At 43.2% G+C, this 20,771-nt stretch overlaps 1 non-coding gene across 1 annotated transcript; it reads left to right on the forward strand.

The window, feature by feature from the left end:
- Window positions 1-479: 479 nt before the first annotated feature.
- TRNAC-GCA (transfer RNA cysteine (anticodon GCA)) lies at window positions 480-550 on the forward strand. The gene has a single exon. It is a non-coding gene; the product is annotated as a tRNA-Cys (tRNA).
- The last annotated feature ends 20,221 nt before the right edge of the window (window positions 551-20,771 follow it).

Below are 20,771 nucleotides of genomic sequence, written 5' to 3' on the forward strand. Positions count from 1 at the left end.
GCTGGCACAAAGATGTTCTTCAAACAATACAAATCCATTATTTCACACAGGTAATTGCTGAGTGTCAACTATGGGTTCCTGTGCTAAATCCCAGGATCATAAGGCAAAATTCCTGCTCAATAGGCATACAGTCTAATGGCTGGATGGCATCACCGACTTGATGGACATGGGTTTGGGTAGACTCCGGGAGTTGGTGATGGACAGGGAGGCCTGGCATGCTGTGATTCATGGGGTCACAAAGAATTGGACACAACTTAGCAACTGAAATGAGCTGAACTGAATAATAAAGCATATTACAGGTTCTCACAGGGAAAGAACAGGAAGTCCATAGCAAGAACACCCATCCCAAGCTAGAATATCCACACCAGGGATTTACTGTAAATTTCCTCTCTCTTTCCTCAAGTACATCACAGCTTTCTACTCTACATCCATCTCCTGTTCCATGGGAAAAGGCTAAGGTTCATCGCTGAAGACAGGCTTCCCTGGTAGCTCAGTGGTAAAGAATCTGCCTGCAATGCAGGAGACCCAGGTTCAATCCCTGGGTTGGGAAGATCCTCTGGAGAAGGAACTGGCAACCCACTCCAGTATTCTTGCCTGGGAAATCCCGTAGACAGAGGGGACTGGTGGGCTACAATCTATAGGGTCGCAAAATAGCTGGACTCAACTTGGCAACTAAACAACAACAACATCGCTAAACACACTGCTAACATATGCCTTCTCTATGCTAGAGATAGTACATAGCGAAAAGGTTCTTGAATCCTTAGTGTCCAGTTAATATATGTTGACTTTAAAGAAGGTAGTACTAGAAAGAACTGAGTAGAAAAGAGGAATCTAAAGCGTATTAAATTCCAATGATATCCTCAGTGAGCTATAATCTCCACCAACAATAGGAAACTCAACCCTAGAGTCATGGAAGAGAGCTCTACCTGGAATACACTTAACAAGCATGTATGTTCTGCTCTTTCCCATCAGGATCATCTTTTCTCCATTTATCAAAGCTTGGTTAGAAGCCCTCAGCCCCTCTCTCTGCAGTCTAAACCCAGAGAGAGTTCAGATACGTATCTCTGAACACAGAGGAAACCAACTAGAGCCACCATATTAGCTACAAATGTCATGGGCCTTCTGGCTGCAGGGTTGGAATGAGTTGCAGGCGTTGAGGAGGTTCTCTTTGTTCTCAGGTGATAGATTTCAGACTGGGGATGTCTTTTCTACAATATCCTTAGCCTAAGAGGGCCAAATAGAGACTAGAACTCAGAAGAGGAAGCGGCTAAGAATCTACCTAGGGGATGACCCCACTCTATATTTTAGGGGAGAAGAATCAAACAGGAGGAAATTCAACATTTCTAAATGGTGCAGCTCACATAACCAGAGCAGCAATGAAGCTGAGACTTCATAGAGAAACTAAGAAATGAGTTATGATTTTTCTGAGGTGGTTTGTCTTTTGTCTATTTTAGCACCTCAAGGTGGATGGATAACGATTTGAGATTTAGAGATCCCAGACGTTAGTGTCCTGTGAGAATGGGGACCAAGGGACCAGAGGGAGAGGGTGAGGCTAGAAGTGGAAAATGTCAGACAAGAAGGCAGGGGATAGGAAGAGCAGCTGCTGGTGTCAACAATAGTGTCCAGTGCTCACTGCTACACTACACTGGCCAAGACATGTTGCCTCCCTTCCAAGACCCAAGGAGAGAAGAGTCAGTTCTCTTACCCTCTAGGGCCATTGCTTTCTTCATGGTTCTCTGAATAAACCAATTCTGTTTAGGTAAGAGTTTATGCAGTGTTTGCTGCAAGGCAGGCACCATGGTAAGCAACAGGAATACAAAGATTAATACAAACTCAAAGCCACATGTATCTTGCTATCCAAAAGGTTAAAACATAGAGGAGATAAATGCACAAACAAGTCATGGCAAAGTGCCATTATAAAGGCGGTAAGAGAAGTGTGAACCAGGCCCTCTGGGTCACAAATTGATCACTTCAGCTTGGATGGGGCGCCAGGGATCTTCTGTCTATCCTCTGAGTTCCATGCTTCAATCTCTTGCATCCTCCTCTCTGCCCCAAAAGGCTGACTAATACAGTCTATGTCAAAGGCTCCCTATCCTCTCCTGTCCTAGTCCTACTGATCGCAGCCAATGCTGAGTGCTGGCAGGACATTGAAGGGAGGGAAAAGAGTAAGGTTAGGGTATTTGTTCCCTTAACTCCCTTCCTGCAAAGAGGGCAGCCCCCTTTGTCTCTGGGTTCAGGTAACAGCTTCCTTGTGCTGGAAGGGGACAAACAGGAGCCCCGTTTCAGCCTCAGGGTCCTGACTTCTCTATCTCTTTTGTGATTTCCCCACATCCTGCTCCCATCTTTGTAAATATTCTCTTTATTAAGCTCTCCTCAAGTTACCCACTTTGAATGAGCTATTTCCTACCAGAAGGTGACTGACACAGGTGATTCAAGAAAGAATTCATAGAGAGATGAGTTGAAGGGGTTTGACAGGGAGATTAGAGGAGAAAGGGAAATCAAATAACAGGAAGAACACAGGCAAAGGCAGGAAGAGAAATTGCAAGGCATATCTGATGAGTTGCTCATGGTTAAGTATGCCTGGTGCGTAAGATATATGTGAGGGATTCAAAAAAAAGACAGTTGGTGAGGAAGGCAAGGTGAATGACAGCAGGCCTTCTGTGCTGTGCTAAGAAGTTTAGAATTGGTCTTAGAGACCAATATATAAAATATATATAAATATATATTTATATATATATATATATAATATATATATATAATATATATAAATATATATAATATATATATATATAATATATATAAAATATAAAGCAGGATCAGTTTTGTAACTCTGTAATAGAAGGATGAGACCAAAGGCAGCAAGACCCAGTGAGAGGCTACTACAGACATCTAGGTGAATGATGTTTTGAAATATGATATGAACATTTTTTTTCTCAATTAGAAACCTTCTTTTAGCTATATGATCACTAAGGAGAAAAACAGAAGAGATGTAGACAAAGTTAAAGGAATAGAAATAAGACTCACCAATTAGGACAAAAATTTAAAGACAATAGAGAAGTGTGGGATGACTCCCAGATTCTCTGGAGGGAAGATGCTGGCATCACTAAGACTGGGAATCTAAGAGGAGGAAAAGATATCAGGAAGAAAATGGATGGTTCTGAGTTTCCCCTTCGGCCAGTAGGTACAAGCAGGGACAAGACAATGACCAGTCCAGAAATAATACATGTCGTTTTCTACTTAACAGCACTAGGAAAGTGACTTATGAAGATTTTGGTTACCAGTTGGGTTCAGCCAGGCTGGGACCATTAGAAATGGGGTGTTCTCAGTGTTCACTGCAGCACTACTTATAGTGGTCAAGACATGCAAGTGATGTGATTGCCCATCAACAGGTGAATGGATAAAGAAGATGTGGTACATATATATAATGGAATATTACTTAGCCATAAAAAAGAAGAAAATAATACCATTTGCAGCAACCTGGTTGAACTAGAGATTATCATACTAAGTGAAATGTTGTTAAGAGAAAGACAAATACCATATGATATCACTTACACATACAATCTAAAACATGACACAAATGAACCTATCTATGAAACAGAAACAGACACACAGACATAGAGAACAGACCTGTGGCTGCCAAGGGGGGTGTGTGGGGATCAGAGAGGAAAAGACTGGGAATTTGGGATTAGCGATACAAAGAATTCTATATGGAATGGGTAAACAACAAGGTCCTACTGTATAGCATAGGGAACTATATTCAATATCCTGTAATAGACCATAATGAAAAAGAACATAAAAAAATGTATATGTGTGTATAACTGAATCACTTGGCTACACAGCAGAAACTAACACAACATTGTAAATCAACTATACTTCAATAAAATCAATTAAAAAATAAAGAAAGGGAGTGTGGTTCTCATGGTCAGCTCAGAGGTCCTTCACAGGCTGGCTCTCCTAAGAATGCCGTGTAAACTCCCGTCCCTCCCAATTGCTAATGCTCCCAAAATACATTCTGTGTGAATCTGTGTGAAACAGCCTTTTAAAGTTAAGACTGTCAACTGTGAGACTGCAGGGACAGTAATAGCAAAATACAAGGGAAAAAAATGTTTCCATTTCTTCATCTGAAAATTGTATCTTCACTTGTAAGATGTGGCACATTTAATTTTAATGAATTGGAAACTGAGGTGGTTTTGGATCTGCTCTCACCAAGATAGTTTGTTGCAAGTCAGGCAAGTGACAAAGCGCAGGAGAAACAGAAAGATGATTGTGAGAATCGCCACTCCCATCCTTCAGCCTCCCTCCACAGAGAAGATGGTTCTATTTTGAAATTTGTAAGTTGTCTCAAAGTTTTACCATCTCATTTCTCCCGAGAGAATGAAACGCTGAATAGCTAAGAATTTGGACTTGATATGCAAACAGTTTCTTGATTTGGTTTGACCAGAAGGTCAGCTCAAAAGCACAATAATGGACCAAGTCTAGACTCCATCTTCAGAGAGAAGCCGGTGGTCTGTAAGTGGCAGTTCAAATGCAGCTGGGCCACCAGTTCCCAGAATAGGAGGGAATTCCCCCAGTACGATGCTTCCATTAAGCATGGAACTGTTGCCAAATTTAGATTAAGAACTGGGAATACTCCAGAACCAAGAATCTCACTGCCAAATCAAAGAAACAAATGAACACACAAAATGGATGAAAGATAACAGCATATTTTCCTCCCCTATTCTTCCTTCAATACCTGTTTTCTTTAACCCTTTTGGGGCTTTCCTGGTGGTTCAGATGCTAAAGAGTCTGACTGCATTGTGGGGGACCGGGGTTCGGTCCCTGGGTCAGGAAGATACCCTGGAGCAGGAAATGGCCATCCACTCCAGTATTCTTGCCTGGAGAATTCAATGGACAGAGGAGCCTGGCAGACTACAGTCTATCGGGTTGCAAAGAGTCAGACACAACTGAGCAACTAACACTTTCACTTTCACCCTTTAATTCTCCCTTATTGCTCACACTCTTGACAACTCAACTCCTACTCACACCTGAAATGCCAGCAGAGTGTTTAACACCTATGTAAACCATTTCCTTGTAAACCTCCTCGACGAGGGGACAGTCTCCCTTCACTCTGCTACCTCTGGAGCTTCGTGTCTGCATCCTTATTCTCTTCACCGCACAGAATTAAACCTACAATGTGTATATCTATCTCCCCTACTGGACTGTGTTTTTTTTTAAGGCACAGAGTGTATTGTATTTATCATTGTGTGCCTGGCCCAGGGACTGACACCTAGTAGGTGTTCAGTGAGTGCGTAGTGAATGTCAGCGCACTGAATTTTGCCCAGACTCCGGACTAGATACCACCAGTAAAAGGAAAAACACTAGTTATTCCCTGACAGCCACTTAACTTTCAGAACAATGCAGAGAGAGAAAGAGAGAGAGAGAGAGAGAAAGACAGAACACTAAGATTCTCCATTTACCAAAGAGTAAACTAAGGCATAGATGAGAATCTAGGAAGTTGGAGTCCAAAGTCTATTCCCTTAAAATACTGCTTCTCTGTAAAACCTAGTGTACATGTTTGTATCACAGGTGCTTACACATGCTTTAGTATGGTGCTTTAGTCTTAGTTTTCTTCTGAATTCCCTAACGCTGATTTAGATACAGAATTATTTTCCTCTGAAGTCCATCTTGAGACCTAGACCTCCAGCATTCCTTGGGGCTATAACCCTGCCAGGCAGGCTGGATTCAGATAAGCACGTGAGCCATGTCTAAGCCTATGGTGAGGCTGCTGGATGCTCTTATTTCAATCCTCACCACTCACTTGGCCTCCTCCTGGGAGCCAGAAGGTACATGCAACTACTTCTTGGCCAAGTGCTTGTTTGCTTAGCGGTATCGACAACATTATCCATTAAAGACAGCAGAGATGGTAATGTGTGACATTAAAAGCCAGTGGCTTAATAGAAATCTGAGTTGAAAAAAACATCACAGTGCAGCCAGGAAAACATTCACCCAGAACATCTATATTAATGAATTGTATCACATTTATTCTCCCCCATCTGATGCCTGAGTCAGAATGCAAATGAAATATTTTGATAACAATCTGTGAAGATTACTGTGTCTGCTTAATAAATTAGTATTTTCTAAAACATTTTTTCAAAAAAGGAAAGATTATAAAAAGGCAAGCAGTGTCATCAACCTCTGAGGCATAACCTCTCTTTAGCAATTAGTTACCCGTTTCCACAAAAGGCATTCAAAATGCCAAGAAAAGTCTGCATGGGTCTTATTTTAACATCAGAATTTGATTCCTGAGGATTAGCATATCTTTCCATATTTAACTGATATTGGACATATAGCCACCACTACTTGTGTGCAGCTTCAAAACCAAGGCTGACACCAAAATAATAATAAAAGCAGCAGAAGACAAAGAACAACGGACAAGATCAAAGTTAATGGAATCTCCCCCTTTCTGGGCAATGACTTGTGCTTTTGGGAACTTTTTAAATGAAAATAAATCCCTCAGATCAAACTGACCTTCTCCAGATGGTTCCTGGAAGGCCCTTGCGCCACCTCCAGCAGTGGCACTGGGGAGACACAAACACAATCAGCTTAGCTCCAGCCAGGCCAGCAAATGTGCTGACAGCTGGAGAATGCCCCAAATGAGAGTCCTAACAGAACACTCAGGTTCACCACCAGCACCTTCCCGCAGCACTCTGCTCAGGGCAAGCAGCTCCCCTCTGTGCTAACAAACTGTCGTCGTCCTTGTCCAGCCCTTGTCATTTATCAACTGGATGGCTGCAGGCCCTGCAACTTGTCTTCCTGCATCCAATCCCACACCTCTCAGGGTCCTTCTCCTCGCTGCTTCCTGAGTGATCTTTGAGAGGTATAAATCTGGCCACACGAAACTCCCTTTAAAAGTCCTTAAAAGGAGAATGGTCAGATTTGAGTCTTGACCTCCAGTCATAATGTACTATGATTAGCTCTGGAGAACCTGACCTCTCTGAAGACACTTGTGTGCTCCAGGTATCTTGTTCACATTGCCCCACGTGAGCTGTTGCTTATGGCTTTCTTTTTATCTCCAATGTTCTCTACATTCCAGTTCTGCCTCTCAAGATAGACAACATACATTAGCAGAGTCACTCCCGAGCCTGCATCTTTCAGGTTGGCGTGAGAGCTATTCCTCTGTCTCTCTCTCCTGAACTCACTTATTTCCCAGTACATAACCATTATAACATTTATCTTACTCTTTATTCTGTTAAGTTGACTGTCAGTTCAGTTCAGTTCAGTAGCTCAGTCATGTCTGACTCTTTGTGACCCCATGAACCGCAGCATGCCAGGCCTCCCTGTCCATCACCAGCTCCCGGAGTTCACCCAAACCCATGTCCGTTGAGTCGGTGATGCCATCCAACCATCTCAACCTCTGTCATCCCCTTCTCCTCCTGCCTCAATCTTTCCCAGCATCAGAGTCTTTTCAAATGAGTCAGCTCTTCACATCAGGTGGCCAAAGTATTGGAGTTTCAGCTTCAACATCAGTCCCTCCAATGAACACCCAGGACTGACCTCCTTTAGGATGGACTGGTTGGATCTCCTTGCAGTCCAAGGGACTCTCAAGAGTCTTCTCCAACACCACAGTTCAAAAGCATCAACTCTTTGGTGCTCAGCTTTCTTTAGAGTCCAACTCTCACATCCACACATGACCACTGGAAAAACCACAGCCTTGACTAGATGGACCTTTGTTGACAAAGTAACGTCTCTGTTTTTTAATATGCTGTCTGGGTTGGACATAACTTTCCCTCCAAGGAGTAAGCATCTTTTAATTTCATGGCTGCAATCACCATCTGCAGTGATTTTAGAGCCCCCAAAAATAAATTCAGCCACTGTTTCCACGGTTTCCCCATCTATTTGCCATGAAGTGATGGGACTGGATGCCATGATCTTAATTTTCTGAATGTTGAGCTTTAAGCCAACTTTCTCACTCTCCTCTTTCACTTTCATCAAGAGGCTCTTTAGTTCTTCTTTACTTTTTGTCATAGGGTGGTGTCATCTGCATATCTGAGGTTATTGATATTTCTCCCGGCAATCTTGATTCCAACTTGTGCTTCTTCCAGCCCAGCGTTTCTCATGATGTACTCTGCATTAAAGTTAAATAATGTTTAACGGCAATTGACAACTAAGGTTTAGAACTGTGGTCACAGTTTACATTCTTTCAATAAGAGTTCTTCTCTCAAGAATATTCTAGGACTTCCATGGTGGTCCATTGGTTAAGAATCCACATGCCAATGTAGGGGACATGAGTTCAATCCCTTGTCTGGGGATATTCCACAGGTTCCAGGTGGTATGTGTGAGCCAAAACTACTGAGTCCATGGTCTAGAGCCATGCTCCACAACAAGAGAAACCACGGCAATAAGAAGCCTGAACACCACAACTGTGAAAGCCTCTGTGCAGTAACAAAAAACCCAGCATAGCCATAAATAAGTAAATAAAAGTCTCCAGTGAGAGACACAGGCAAGTACACAACCATTGTGATACCACATGATAAGTGCTGCTCTGAAAGTTGCAGGAAGCTGTGGCATAGGATCAATAACTAACCCTGATTTGGAGAGTAGGAAGGAGGCAGATGAAGAAAGAGTTCTTGGTGGATGAACTCGAAGTATGTAGGACAAGAAAGAATAGATAATATGAAAAGAATATCAGGTAAGTGAGAACATCCCAGGAAAAGATCTGGATGTGATGGGGAAGCAAACCAAGAACAAAGAAACAGACTTGGGAGGAGAAATGAAGGGCTCTACTGTGGATTTCTTTTGGCTGTGATATCTGTGATACTTATGGAGTTGGAAACTTGAGGCTAAACTGCAAAAAGAGTTCTGGGCTAGAAATATACATTTGGAAGTCATCGCCATAAATATAGAAGGACAGAATGGAGATAAAGGACATAAAGGACAGAAATGGTGTGGACCTAACAGAAGCAAAAGATATTAAGAAGAGGTGGCAAGAATACACAGCAGAACTGTACAAAAAAGATCTTCATGACCTAGATAATCATGATGGTGTGATCACTCAGAACCAGACGTCCTGGAATATGAAGTCAAGTGGGCCTTAGGAAGCATCACTATGAACAAAGCTAGTGGAGGTAATGGAATTCCAGTTGAGCTATTTCAAATTCTAAGAGATGCTGTGAAAGCACTGCACTCAATATGCCAGCAAATCTGGAAAACTCAGCAGTGGCAACAGGACTGGAAAAGGTCAGTTTTCATTCCGATCCCTAAGAAAGGCAATGACAAAAAATGCTCAAACTATGGCACAATTGCGCTCATCTCACACACTAGTAAAGTAATGTTCAAAATTCTCCAAGCCAGGCTTCAGCAATACATGAACCAAGAACTTCCAGATGCTCAAGCTGGTTTTAGAAAAGGCAGAGGAAACCAGAGATCAAATTGCCAACATCCACTGGATCATCAAAAAAGCACGAGAGTTCCAGAAAAACATCTATTTCTGCTTTATTGACTATGCCAAAGCCTTTGACTGTGTGGATCACAATAAACTGTGGAAAATTCTGGAGGAGATGGGAATACCAGACCACCTGACCTACCTCTTGAGAAACCTGTATGCAGGTCAGAAAGCAACAGTTAGATCTGGACATGGAACAACAGACTGGTTCCAAATAGGAAAAGGAGTACGTCAAGGCTGTATATTGTCACCTTGCTTATTTAACTTATATGCAGAGTACATCATGAGAAACGCTGGGCTGGAAGAAGCACAAGCTGGAATCAAGATTGCCGGGAGAAATATCAATAACCTCAGATATGCAGATGACACCACCCTTATGACAGAAAGTCAAGAAGAGCTAAAGAGCCTCTTGATGAAAGTGAAAGAGAAGAGTGAGAAAGTTGGCTTAAAGCTCAACATTCAGAAAACTGAGATCATGGCATCCAGTCCCATCACTTCATGGCAAATAGATGGGGAAACCATGGAAACAGTGGCTGACTTTATTTTGGGGAGCTCTAAAATCACTGCAGATGGTGATTGCAGCCATGAAATTAAAAGATGCTTACTCCTTGGAAGGAAAGTTATGACCAACCTAGATGGCATATTGAAAAGCAGAGACATTACTTTGTCAACAAAGGTCCATCGAGTCAAGGCTATGGTTTTTCCAGTAGTCGTGTATGGGTGTGAGAGTTGGACTGTGAAGAAAGCTGAGCACCAAAGAATTGATGCTTTTGAACTGTGACTTTGGAGAAGACTCTTGAGAGTCCCTTGGACTGCAAGGAGATCCAACAAGTCCATCCTAAAGGAGATCAGTCCTGGGGGTTTATTGGAAAGACTGATGTTGAAGCTGAAACTCCAATACTTTGGCCACCCGATATGGAGAGCTGACTCATTTGAAAAGATCCTGATGCTGGGAAAGATTGAAGGCAGGAGGAGAAGGGAATGGCAGAGAATTAGATGGTTGGATGGCATCACCGACTCAACGGACATGGGTTTGGGTGGACTCCAGGAGTTGGTGATGGACAGGGAGGCCTGGCGTGCTGCGGTTCATGGAGTCGCAAAGAGTCAGACATGACTGAGCAACTGAACTGACCTTAACTGTGAATATTATATCTAAATCTCATAGGCTGTGATAAAGTGACCTAGGGGAGAAAGAAGAGATGGCCTAAGACCAGTTGTAATGTACTCTTATCTTCATACATTGCTGGACTGATTTTGGAGCTCTTTGGTAAAGAGCCTGCCTGCCAATGCAGGAGATATGAGATGCGGGTTCAGTCCCTGGGTTGGGTCGATTTTCTAGAGGAGGGTATCAGAGTCCACCCCAGTATTCTTGCTGGAGGATCCCATGGACCAAGGACCCTGGAAGGCTACAGTCCATGGGGTCGTAGAAAGTTGGACACGACTGAAGCAGCTTATCACGTTGAGGACTTTAGAGTGTATGTCCATAATTAAGATTAGCCTACACTTCCCTTATTTGTACTGCCTTAGTTTGGTGTTAGATTTATGGCCTTTTCCCTGTCTATCTGGTGATTACTGACTGTGATCTTCAGCTCCTTGAAACTTTATCTACAGAAACTTGGGATCTGAGTTTTAAGTGTGTGATTCCATTGAGGATTTTCATTTGCCACGCTCTTCTGAGCACTGTCAACTTGAAAGGCATGCTATGTCTGATGTGTTTGTGTGCTCTTTCATTGTAATTACACAGGTGGCATGAATTCTATCACCAGACCTGATTAGTAGGCAATTTGAGGTAGGAATTCTTAGAGGAAACTGCCTTCTTTCTCTTCTCACTATACATAGAAACAAGGCAGAGATAGACAATTCTGTAGGCAGATTATATTCTAGTTCACCGACCAAATGATCTTTGTGGATTGAAACTTTGTGTAGGAATTCTAGTTCAATCCTCCATTCAGCTCAGGCATCAAGCTATGTCACCTACACAGCATGTATGCTCACAGTGCCTGGAAACCCACGCTCTAGGATACCAGAGTTCAAGCTCTAATTTAATATGTGCATGGCCAGGCGTGGTCTGCATGAAGATGTCTTTGACCACTTCCCTGTAGAATCACATGCCCTCAGGACAATCATCAGCTCTAATGCTGACTTACCTTGTAGACAGTGTGTTCTTATTTATAGTCTTTGCTTATTCTCCTTACTTCACTGACAGCCCAACCTTGCTTTACAAATACATGTTGAAGTAATTTATCCAGCATTTATATCTGTACTATACCTAGAGGGGTTTATCTGCTCACCAACTATCATATTGCTGGAGATGAAATCTATTCCTTTATAATCTAATTTTTACAACACATTTCTGAATCATCCATCAGTCTGGCCTTGCGGTTAATCTGAATTGAGCTGGCTGTTTCTCCACTTGCAAGGAAAAAAAAAAACAAACTGTGAAGTGCTTCTGAGGAGCATGAATATTTTTCAGACCACTTAAGGGGGCCACAGAAAGCTGGTCTCATGCCTGTCCGCCCCTCCCCGCCAGCTGGACTGGCACTCTGCCTAATGCCACTGCATCTGCACACCACGGCTGCTCCTCACCCTACCATCCCAACCCCTCCCCATGGCAGACCTCCACCTGGCGTGGGTATACACTAGTATTTTTAAACAGCAATAAAGTCAAACAACTGCGATATCCTCAAAGATTAATTATCACTCACTTTTAAAAAGTCAATTTTCTTTAAACTAAGGATGCAAATGAGAAAACAAATGAAAAATGGATTTCCAGAAGACCCACATTTCCTGCTATTCAGCAGAAATCATCCCTAAACACTGATTAAAATATTGGGATTGCTTCATAGCTTGTTAATCTCCAGTGAAGAGGCGGTGTCATTTAAAATTAGCAAAAACCTTGTGATGTTGGAGGAAAACCAGAGCAAAGAAGTTATAAATGTTAATTTAGTAAATAGATTTTTTTTCCCCCCACCAGGTCAGTTTTGATTGGCGGTAAAGTAGCCAACCACTTATGTGGTCAGAAGAGTTGGCATTACCCCCTGCCACTCCGCCCAGTAACCAGTCATTAGAAGATAAAAATTCCATTATGGCTTTGGATTAAGCCTCTCTTTGTCTCTCTTGTGAAACTTAATTTATCTATCCCTTTCTAACTTATCTTCTGTTGTAAAGCAGATTAGGCTAAGTCCACAAGAAATGAGTAACTGTATTATTCAGCTCAGGCTGCCGTAACAAAATGCCATAGATTGGATGACTTACACAGCAGACATCTTTCCCAGTTTTGGAGGCTGAAAAGTCCAAGATCAAGGCGCGTGATGTTTGGTTCCCGGTGAGAGCGCTCTTAAGGCTCGCGGATGGCTGCCCTCTCCCTGTGTCCACACAAGAGGAAAGAGCGCCCTCTGGTGTCTTTTCCTCTAAGGGCAACTAATCTCATTTTGAGGGTCCAATCCTTGTTTGGGACCTCATCTAATCCTAATAACCTCCCCAAACCCTCATCACATTAAGGTTTAGGACTTCAACACATGACTTTTGGGAGGACACAAACATTCAGTCTATAACAGTTGGTCACTCAAGGCATATTAGAACTTTAACGGTAAGAAATGGAGAAAGAAAGCAGTTCTGCAATCTGCATCCTCTGGATAGGGAAGAAGAGTACAACCCGTGGTTCTCCGCCCTGGAAGGTAGAGACAGTTTGGCAGTTCTCACTGCACTGTCTAAAAGGAATAATGAACTTGGTTTTGAACTACAGGTGTGTCCACATCGGTGGGGATCTGATCTGTGGGGTGAGACATAGCAATACAAGTCTCCTTGTGGTTGATCACGTGGTGTCAGGAAGGGGGCAGAGGATGTCCTCACAGCTTGTAAGAGAAGGCCAGCCCAGTGAACACAGCACAGGCGCCAGGGGACACAAGGACCAAGCAGAAAGCCAGTGACCCTACCAAGGCTGGGGTCCAATACAGCTCCCCTGGCCATCTTGGTTGAGATGGAGTCATACACTCCTCGGGCTACTCTTCTAGGTACCACATCTCCCTGATCCCGCTAAGAAGTCCAGAGATGGCAGAGCCAGACAAAGGGTGTACAAGACTCAGAGGCGCTGCCACAAGCAGGAAGGAGAGAGTGCCAAGAGGGAACTGGGGGCCCTGAAAGGCAGTAAGCAACACCTTCCACCTACCTCTCCCCTCTCCATTTTCCTTCTGGTTGCCTCATGCTTGTACTTCACTTGCTCTCTAATTTCTTATTCACTCAGAATTGATTGATTGGTAAGGCCCCGAAATGGGCAGTTACTGCCCATTTCTTATTGGTATACTATGGAGACCCCAACCCCAATTCACTTCCTCTCAAATGGGGCACACATGCTGTCAGATAACTAGCAAGTATTAATAACAAGAGCAAGGGATCTTCCATGACTGCCATGTGAAGCCACAGTGGGGGACGGGGCTGGAATGGGGCCCCATTCAGCCTGGAATTGGCTCAGAGCAAGACCAGACCACCTTTGAACCTTGCCCAGTGGTACACTGCCCAACATTTCAGATCAGCCAGCACTGATGTTTTTCTTTGCCTGTTCAGCAATTTCCTCTGACCTGTTCAGTGAGTTGGTGTTCAGTTTTCAAAAGTTTCATTTCTTTTTTAGAAGGAATAAGAAAAAGGTATAGATTCATGCTTAACTGAAAAAAAAATTAGATGTCACTCTTTAGCTTGAGAACAGGTTCTTTAAAATTATTCATCTGCAGGAAATCGCCCTTGAATAAAGTACTTACTTCAGTCATTCTTGCTTCATTCACTGGACATCATTGAAAACTTCTGTGCAAGCCCAGGCTGTACTGGCTTTGAGATACAGATGTTCTTTTCTATGTTTCATCTGTCCTTTTTATTGCCAGGCACTGGACCACATGCATTAGCTTTTTTGTCTCATTTAAGCCTCAACAATCCCATAGTACAATAAGGACAATATTAACTTTCCATTGATATATATATGTGGAATCTAGGATTCAGAGAAAGTAAGTTATTTGCCTGAGGTCACCATCTACTTAGAGCAGTTCCAGGACTCCTGGATAAGAAAGATCTCCACCCTCAAGAACCTGGCAACCCACTAAAGGAAAAGGGACCCACAGATAAACATGTACTATAAAGGGTCATGGATGTCATGAAAAAATAATCAGCTATACTTGTTAGAGCAGGACATAGAGATCTGAGAGTGGGCATTCCTAAAGGGCCAAAGCCCAAAGGCATCACAGAGTTGAGTGATATTCATAGGTAAAAATGTGTGTGTGTGTTGGTGGTGGATGCCCATACGGGGTGGGAAGTAGTTTGAGATTCAAGTCAGGGGGTGGGAACGAGGTCATGGAGGGAAAATATACTGACTCCTTCAACTCTGTATTATCATGTTGTTGTATTATCACATGGCTTGCCCTCTACATGGGAGGGCAAAGCTTTGTAATTTCTACCAGCTAGCATCATTTTCTAATGTTTCCTTTTGTATATATCCTATATACACAACCAGATTAAAAAAACTCTACCAAGACATTTGATACACAACAGCTCTTAGCATGGTTTATAGAAGACACACTCTAAAACAGTTGTTTGTTTCTTAAATGCCAGAAGCACCGGCGACCATTACTCAGGAAAAGTCTTTCTGAGAAGCAACAAGGATTCATTTATGACCTTCCTTTAATTTTTCCTAATCATCCAATGAGCCTCAATCACTTTTATTATTGAGAGGAAAAAAAACAAAAACCTTTGTAAAACCTCAATACCAGTCAAGACTGTCCCCTTTTCCTATTCTAACCACACCAGGATTTCTGTGTCAACTGTCAGTCCAAGAAGCCACTGGTATGGGAGGACAGTGGTGCATCCTGCTTGGGACTCAGCAGACCAGCTCAGAGGAGGCAAGAGCCAAGGTCATAACGGGCGATTCGTGATGCTAACAGGAAAAACCCGAGCATTGCCAGGCTCCTATCAGCTGAGGTTGTGATCCTGGTAGCAGCTTGTCTCTGTTTTTGCTTTTTTTCCCCTTCATTTTTTAATGAGCTGTTTCTTTACACTCCCTCCTGCCTCTTTCCCTTCTCCCCTGTTCTATGAACCTTGTCAAAAACAAATAGAGAGTGATAGTAAAAGCAGCAGGAGGACATTCTAAAAATAAAGACAAATACCAAGGGTTGTTAGGAAGTAGCCTATGTTTGTCATGGTCCATTAATAAGTGCTGTTTTTCTCTCCTCCTCTTTTTATTTTATTTAGAAAGAAAATGCTATCAGATATGACTTTTTGGAGTTCTACACTGTGGAGTGTGGGTACAATCCGGGGAGTTGGAGACTGTAGGAAAAGATGGGGAGAAACCTAATGGGGGTTGATTGGGTGGGGGAGGGTACCTTGGGCAGCGGCAAATAGATGGATAGTTCTAGGGCCGCTGAAGGAGCAAGGTTTTAACAAGAAGAAGAAAACAGATAAGAAAACTCAGGCAGAGGATGAGGTGAAGGGTTGGGCACTGTAAGTTGCTAAATTGGACAACAGAAGTTCCGAGTTTATGGGAAGACAGAGACAAAAAGGCCGGAGACACCCAGCAGTTAGCAGGGATTCAGTGAAGCTGAAAGGCTCAGGCCTGAGGTCATGAGCTCTGGGTAGCAGGTGATGTGCCCCTGTCTTGGCCAAGAGACAGACCTTGAAAAGTTTTGGCAGGCGAAACACCCCATGTCTATAAAACTGATCTTTTGAGACCAAATTAGCCAGGAGAGACCCTCAGTTTTACTAAAATAATGGATTTTTCTATTGAACTGTCTGAAGTTTGGCTCAAAAGATCAAACTCATGCCCTGACAGAAGAGGGGAACACAAGGTTGAAGGAGGATTTATTGCTCTGCTGTTGAATCTCAGCGTTTGTGCTGTTTGGACACAGGAGTACAACACTCACAGGCTTGGAGAAAACCTGCTAATAGGCTGGCATCAGGTCAGGAGCCTTTATCAGTTGCTAGGCTCCAAAACAGATCCTGACCTGGGCCACTAAAGACTCCACAATTCTCGCCTTCTGAAATGAGTGCTTGGACTTCTCAGGTTAATGATGTTCCATGGTTCATCCAGGTGATGAGAGAATTGGCCTTGATTGAGAAAATACTGGATGGAAAGTGGATGTTCTCTTTCTAAGAACCATAGGAAGAAGAAGTCCTGACCTAAATTAATTTAGCACCTCTTTCAATGGCACATCCTTTCACTGGCGTATCATCATCTCTCTTCGAAGATTCAGACCATATCATGCTGAGACATCACACTTCAAATATGGATAAGGAAGTCAAAATTTTAAAGAAATAATATAATCTGCATTTCCCAAAATGATTTCTACAAGTATTGAAGTAAGTTTGGCACACCTTTTTTTCAACCCAATTTCACGGAGAGACACGATGAATATTAGCACATTAATGGCTCTGAGAAGTTCTGTTCTGTAGAAAGTGGTTAGCTTATTTCACCTAGATGTTCTCCAAACTTATTTAGCCAACACACGTTTGCTGGTGTAACCATTTGGGAAACATGGACCGAGCAAAAATTCTTTTCTTCCCTTCCTTCTAATTCCTTCCTTCCCTCCCCCCCCTTAATGAGAGAGCAGAGACCAACAGAGGTGAAGAGGCCTGTCTAAGATATCTGAGACTGAAGCTGTCTCCTGGCTGCTGACCCTGGGTGTTTTCAATTTCATCCTAATTGTGTCTTAACTTGTGACTTGCACAGCAGGGAAAACATGACGCAGAGCGGGTTCAGGGCTTTTTCATTGCATTGTCTGGGGAAACTGCCTATCTGAGGCTGACTCGAGCAGCAGAGTACTGTAGGCAAAGTGTCAGCAGCCCTGAGACTCAGGAGTGCTGCCTGAGGCAGAGGGCCAAGGGAGACCTCACAGCCTCAGACATAATTCTGTAAACTGCTCCTAAAGACCCCGAGCAAGTGGACAGAGGATGGTGGTGAGAAGATCAGGTCACAGACTGACTGGCAGACAGTCATTAGCTAAGTGATCCATCCCCCAGAATGGTCTTTGTCACCAGGCTGAGGCACCTGGCTGGCCAGGCTAGAATGTACAACCAGGCTCCACTGGGAGGGAATTTAGGCCAGGTCTGCCTAGAGAAACCTAGAACATGAGACCAAGTAACTGGTCAGAACCCATAGAAATGAACCATGAAAAAAGACAAAGGTTAAATCCCAGACTTCACCCACTGGATGATGGGGAGAGGCTCATTCCTGGGAGCACTGAGTCCCGGGGCCAGTTGAAGAACGGAGACTTAGGAACAATAGTCAGCTGCTGGATCCTGGATCTGAGAGTCTTTTCTGAGTGGGCTCTGCTATTTGCTGTCTCAAGGACAAGTCAGGGTCAAAAGATGGCACCTCGCTGCCCCATAGGAGCTGTGGGAGGACAAACCAGTGCTCCCAGGAGGCTCATGGTAGCTCATTTCTACTAGATTCTGGAGCTTCTATGGTCAAGCTGCAAACTGAATGCCACTTCTGAATACTCTCCAACTCTTTTCATTCATTCATCCATTCAGCCAACACATGATTATTGATCAAGATAATATGCTTGGGATTAAATGATGACTCCTGCATCTCGAAGTCTAGTAGAGTGAGAAGATATTAACTGAATGGCTCTCATAACCATACAGCAGTGATAGGTGTTATTAAAGAGAAGTATTCAGTATTTTGAGAGTCTGTTTTAGAGTTATTTGACCTAGCTAAGGAAAGAGAGAGGCAGGACACTGGGGTTGAAGCTGGGAGGTGATAGAGCATGTACAAGGGAAGAATATATGAGAGAGAGACAAGGAAATCAAACCAGTCAATCCTAAAGTAAACCAACCCTGAATACTCATTGGAGGAACTGATGCTGAAGTACCAATACTTTGGCCACATGATGTGAAGAGCTGACTCATTGGAAAAGACCCTGATTCTGGGAAAGATTGAAGGCAGGAGGAGAAGTGGACAACAGAGAATGAGATGGTGTGATGGTATTCCTGACTCAATGGACATGAGTTTGAGCAAGCTCTGGGAGATGGTGATGGACAGGGAGGCCTGGCATGCTGTGGCCCATGGGGTCACAAAGAGTCGGACATAACTTAGTGACTGAACAACAACAGAGGTCAAATGCTGATAGCAAGAGTGCCTGGTGCAAGAGAAGTCTGGGAAGATCAATAAAGATCAGACACAAAGGAGTGTGCTTTCTCATTAAGGAATGGTATCCCACACCAGTATTCTTGCCTGGAGAATTCCATGGATAGAGGAGCCTGGCTGCAGTCCAAAGAGTCAAACATGACTGAGATACTGATACTATAAGCATTGGAAGCAGTAAGTGGTAGCATTTAAGTCAAGAGGCAGCATCACCACATTTGTGTTGTGTGTGCATGTGTTGACTTTTTATTATTGAAAATTCCAAACATAACCAAAATTATAAAGAATAGTAGAATGGATCCCCCCTGTGCCCATAACCCAGCTTCAATGGTAATCAACATGTTGTGTCTTGTCTGATCTTTCTCCTGACCATTACTTTTTCTGGAATATTTTAAAGTAAATCTCAAACATCATACCACCTCATGTGTATCTCCAAACAAGGACATATTTTTTCAACTGTTTTGAAAGTGAAAGTTGCTAAGTCATATCCAACTCTTCGTGACCCCACAGACTAAACAGTCCATGGAATTCTCCAGGGAGTAAAACAATCGCTTGGCTGCATTATAAAGAAAGAATTTGGCAAGATACAACGCAGATGTGGGTAAACCTGTTGGTGCGGGCAGTAGGGGAGGTGAACTCCGACGTGGTGTGGTTGTGGCACTGAGGATGACTTAGTGCACTGCAGAAACGTTCATGAGATAAAGCCAATGGGGCCTGGTGCTGAATGAGATATGGTGTTTGGAGGAGTGGGAGTGATCTAGACTGACATATGTCTAGAGGGATGAATGATGGTACCAGTCATCAAGAGAATGAGTCAGGGCAGAGGACCAAACCTGGGGAAGAGGACTGTGAGTTGGATTTTGGACATGCTGAGTAGGGAGAACCTCAGGACTGCCAAGATGTAATGCCCAGTAAGCAGCTGAATACACTGGCTTGAAGCAGATGAGAACTCTTGGCTAAGCATACACATGAGTTATGTACCAACAAAAATATTGAGGCTGTGGGCACAACTGAGATTAAGTAGGGAAAATACCCAGTGTCAAACTAAGGAGAGAATTTAGGATTAACAAACTCTACTCTTAATGGCTGCGTGGAGGAAAATATTCTTGCCAAGAAGAGCAAAAGGAATAGCCATAGAGGTAGGAGAAAAATTCAGAAACTCCCCAAATTCAGGGAAAAACAAGTCCAAGATGATCTTCCATGTCCTGAGAGCATGCCCAGCAGAGCCCAGAGGGCACTGAGAACAGCCAACCCTACTGATCGACTGCAGGAGTGAACTGCGTAGACACGTCGATGTGTGTGTGTCCCTGCCCCTACCTCATCACCCAGCACCCACATTACCCTCACGGTATCTATTTTTCTGTTTAATTTTTTAGATTAGAGTGTAGTTGTTCTACAATGTTTTGTTAGTTTCAGGTGTATAGCAAAGTGATTCGTTAATATATATACATGTATCTATTCTTTTTCAAATTCTTTTCCCATTTAGGTTGTTATGTAATATTGAGCATAATTCCCTGTGCTATACAGTAGGTCCTTGTTGGTTACCCATTTTAAATACAGCCGTGTACCTTCATAGTATCTTAATCACCCTGAACCTCATTACCTGATACATGGCCTGGCATATGATAGCTTCTTAACAAATGTGTGCCGAACTAAACTAAATGCACCCTGAGAACTGAGACAGGGTTCCACCTTCTAAAGGAGAGAACTCAGACATCACAAATGCCTGCCACAGGGGATCAGTATGGTGGCCTGTGATGACCTAGCGGGCTGGGATGAGACTGGGTGGGAGGGATGCTGAAGAAGAAGGGGATAGATGTATACTTAGAGCTGATGCATGTCGTTCTACAGCAGAAATCAACACAACATTGTAAAGCAATTATCCTCCAATTAAAATTAAATTAAAAAATCATAAATGGCACCTGTCAGGTGAAACCTTTAGGTCTCTAGGCAGCCCCCAGCAGACCCTCTACCTGCTATCCCCACGCTGCCTCAGTCGGCCAGAACATATAGCAGGCTGAGTAAAACCAAATACAACTGACATTTGGATTCTCTGCACCATGGCCCCCCTCCACTCACACAAGCAGAAAATTAACTGATTTTTTTTTCTTTTAGAAATTTTCTTTGCCAGAAATATTTTTAATGACACTTTTCATCAGTATTAGCCTGAAGGCTGCATCAGCGGTGTTTATCAGCTTTCTCCTCTGGACTCGGGCCCATGTGACTGAT

This window comes from Odocoileus virginianus, chromosome 13 (genome assembly GCF_023699985.2).
Source record: "Odocoileus virginianus isolate 20LAN1187 ecotype Illinois chromosome 13, Ovbor_1.2, whole genome shotgun sequence".
NCBI lineage: Eukaryota > Metazoa > Chordata > Mammalia > Artiodactyla > Cervidae > Odocoileus > Odocoileus virginianus.